This window comes from Etheostoma spectabile, chromosome 9, assembly GCF_008692095.1.
Source record: "Etheostoma spectabile isolate EspeVRDwgs_2016 chromosome 9, UIUC_Espe_1.0, whole genome shotgun sequence".
Taxonomy (NCBI): Eukaryota; Metazoa; Chordata; class Actinopteri; order Perciformes; family Percidae; genus Etheostoma; species Etheostoma spectabile.
In genome coordinates this window covers 2,766,229-2,769,968 of record NC_045741.1, presented here as the reverse complement: position 1 = coordinate 2,769,968, position 3,740 = coordinate 2,766,229, and the positions used below count along the sequence as shown (strand labels likewise).

General features: G+C 33.9%; 1 long non-coding RNA gene across 1 annotated transcript in view; it reads left to right on the top strand.

Moving 5' to 3' along the window:
* Positions 1–2,719, top strand: part of LOC116695072 (uncharacterized) — a 3,187-nt gene extending 468 nt beyond the window's left edge. The window contains exons 2-4 of the long non-coding RNA XR_004333344.1: positions 635–710; positions 1,498–1,575; positions 1,683–2,719. This is a non-coding gene — a long non-coding RNA (uncharacterized LOC116695072). The remainder of the gene's footprint in view (positions 1–634; positions 711–1,497; positions 1,576–1,682) is intronic.
* The last annotated feature ends 1,021 nt before the right edge of the window (positions 2,720–3,740 follow it).

Sequence of the window (3,740 nt, the reverse complement as noted above, 5' to 3'; positions counted from 1 at the left end):
ATTAATGTTAGCATTCTGAAAAAGCATGGAGTAAGACAAACGCCCATTTCTGTGCAGTTTTTTGCAAGGAGATTTCTTAGTTTTAAAATGATTTGGATTTGTAAAATGTGCAATTTGAAACACCAAGTAAGACCGATCTGTTAAAACATTATAGACTTAGACATGTCCATGGTGGACAATTTCTCCCTTGTCTTTATTGGGAGTGTTATTGCTCATTTAAAACATGGGGCAGTCTGCGGACCCATCTTTTAAGAGGCCATTCAACCTGTGAGACAGTGACACATAGAGAAGTGTTGTCTTTTAGATGTCAACGTTGTTCTCTAAACCCTATCTCAACAGAAAGAATACTTTGAGCACATTGGCCATCATTTAAAAACAGAAAACTGTCTCTTGTGTTTTTGAAAATTGTCCTTTCAAAACAAACATTCATGGAACATTTGCCTCTCATAGGAGCCGGAAACACACTCCTTATTCACTGAATGACTTCAAGCCTGAGTTTTTGCAGAGGTTTGTCAATCCTTTAAATGTAGGGGACAGTTCTGTTGTTGAGGAGGATATGGAGGGTGCAATGAGTGAAGATCCTGAAGATGAAGAAATTGGAGAATTGCCTAACTTAATCATTCTCCATTTGCAGGCAGGAGGTTGTGAATGAAGCACCACCAGTCACTAACCGAAAAGATTGATGGCCTGCTCTGTTTGATGCAGCTCAGGTAAATATTTTTTCATAAAATGGTTCACAGTACGTCCTATTTTATGGTTAATTTTTTTACATTACCAAATTTGGCTTTTGTCATTTGTGTTTTATATTTGTACAGATAAATAAAGAATTCAGGAGGATCACCACTAAGTAATATAGTTAATTTCTAAACGTTTTTGTAGGTGATATTGGGTCAAGTAATCTTGATTTGAACACTACATTTTGGTATGGGTGATGTTGTGTTGGTTCACTTTTACTGGAGAGTGTTTATTTGACTTTTTGAAAAATTTGACAGGTGGCTAGAAACACAATTTCACATGAAAGCTATCAGTGCTCCTTGTTTGCTGGACGTATTAAAAAGCTGCTTGTTGCACTCCAAACACTTATAAGGGAATAATATATCTGCTCTGAAGTTGCTAAGAAAAAAATATCAATTACAACCAAAACTATATGAGTGGTGAAAGGGAACAAGACAGGCATAGTAAATGTAATAACAAAGTTGAATTCAAAAGCCTTAACAGTTTCATCATTGGTCATCATTCAACACTTGCACCAGTACAACAGAACAAGGAAACTGAATCATGTATAATTGTTAATATAATACATAACAGATTTAATATGTATAAGGTCTTTTTTAAATTAATTCATTATTTGATTTTAATTAAAAACAATACATGTTGGTAATTTGTACAGTCTAAGTCTTATCAACCTCATTCTTTGGTCTGTTTTCCTAGTGATGCAATTATTAAAAAATTAAAAATCATAGAAGAGCAGTTTAGCATAGTTTTTTTTTTTCACAGGATGAGTCTGTGGAAAAAAGGAGAGGTGGCTTAATGGTGTACCTAACAGAAAAGGATGAGGATCTCTTCAAAAAGTTGGTAGGTAAATCAGACACTTAAGTTCACGTACACACTGTACTTTGTGTTACTGTTGATTTTAAATGAGGAGTAAAACACTGACATTGATTCTGACCTATTTATGCCAGGATGGTGGAGATATTGTCAATGAAGTGATGAAGATTGTCATATCCAGAGGTGCCACCATGTCTGATTCAACCAGCGCGAGGATCTTCATTGAGGGAACAGAAGTCCTGCAAGACCTGGACGTACCCAGAGCATGTGCCTTGCTAATGGGGGTGATATACGGACTCAACCTCAGCTACCCAAAAGAAGGGAAAAATACTTTTGAGGTATTACTAAAGATATTCCTTGAGCTGGATGGGCTGAAAGCCAGTCTGAAGGTTATGTCTTTAAAAAGTAAACTGCTATGCTAAAAATGTGCAGAATTAGAATGTGCTCCAATTTAACAACATGGTGTATGGTGTTTTTTATTGTATTCTTTAACATACACAGTGAATGAAGCACTGGATTCAGGGGATTGGGCCTCCAAAATTTACATTAATAATTTTAATATGTTCTTTTTAAGGGCAACTTAGAAGCTCCCAAATACACTTTTAATTTTCATTAAAGGGAAGCTTCCTTATTTTTTAACCTGTCTCTTTGTCTGTCTGTCTGTCTGTCTGTCTGACTGACTGAATGAGGGAAGAATATCTTTAATTGGCCCAGTATTGACAGAGAGCGCATCAGCTGGAAGCTGCAAAATGAGCTAAAACATATTTTTTAGGAGAATTGGTTTTACACAGCCAAAACAAGTAAAGGGAAAGGCTTTCCATACTGTTGTCAGGACTTACAGTGACCACATGAGCCTTTTAGAGGGGGAAAAAGAGCACTATTTGTGAACACAATTTGACGTAGCACATTTGCCTCTTAAAACTACATTTCATCTCTTTTTGTAGCCACCAGAAAGATGCGCTCTCCATTAATACTGGACTAATTAAAGATATTCTTCTCCCCATCAGTCTGATAGACACACGCATGGGGAAATGGGCCTAGGTTGAAAAAATACTGACGCTCTCAGTTAAAAGTGATTTGGGTATGAATTTATGTATTTATTTTTTGTCAAAGTAGGCATGTTTATTTTGTTTATGTTATAAAATATTACTATAATATAGTTTATATGTTTACATTGTTTTTACAATAAAAGGTTTTATAAAAAGGAATTGCTACGTGTATTTTACTCTTGTTAAAGTGAATTAAGTTATTAACACAAAGTTAAGGTAACAATTTGCATTAACAATTCTGACTACAATGGAAGTAAAATAAATAAGTTAAAATAGCCAAAAATAAGTAAGTTGACAACTTAATATTACCTAAACTTTTTCTTGAAATTTAAGTAGATTTACTTTAATTAAGCTTGTTAGTCATGTTGGTTATACTTAAATAATCAAGTTAGTCTTACTATAAAAGAACCACAGCATTTAATCGAAACAAATAAGTTTCCATAGCCTAAATTAAATAAGTTGACAACTTAATATTACCTAAACTTTTTCATGAAATTTAAGTAGATTTACTTTAATTAAGCTTGTTAGTCATGTTGGTTGTACTTAAACAATTTAGTTAGTCTTACTATAAAAGAATCGGAGCATTTACTCAATAACGGCTGAGTTGGAACTACTTAAAAAAGTCCATGCAAATTGTTACCTCAATTTTTTTAAGTTGAGCCACTATATTTTTTTTTAGAGTGTACTAGCTCTAGGTTATGTACAGCTATATATACACTACATACACAGAGTGATGTACTGGACTGCATACAATGACATGGACTTGGAAGTGTCAGATGAAAACATTGTTTCAATGTTAAGTACATTTACTTTGACAGCATTAAGTTGTGAAATGTGCAAAGATCTGTTCTAAATATTCGCAAGCTTGACAAATAGGAATGTAGTCCGGGCATGTTTTATTTAGCCTGAGTTGAAATGGACGTGAACTTCTAAATGTTTTGCAAATAAAGAATGACATTGCTTTTTTATTGCTTTTTTTAAAAACTTAACACGTGTTATTCAGTTTATACAAAATGTGATTATCACAGAAACTTGTTAAACACAGATATCATCACATATCCACATCGGTAAATATCGGTTATCGGCCGAATCGTTCAAGTCCTTCATGCTATAGCTGCTGTTCTCTAAAGTGGTAATTACAAA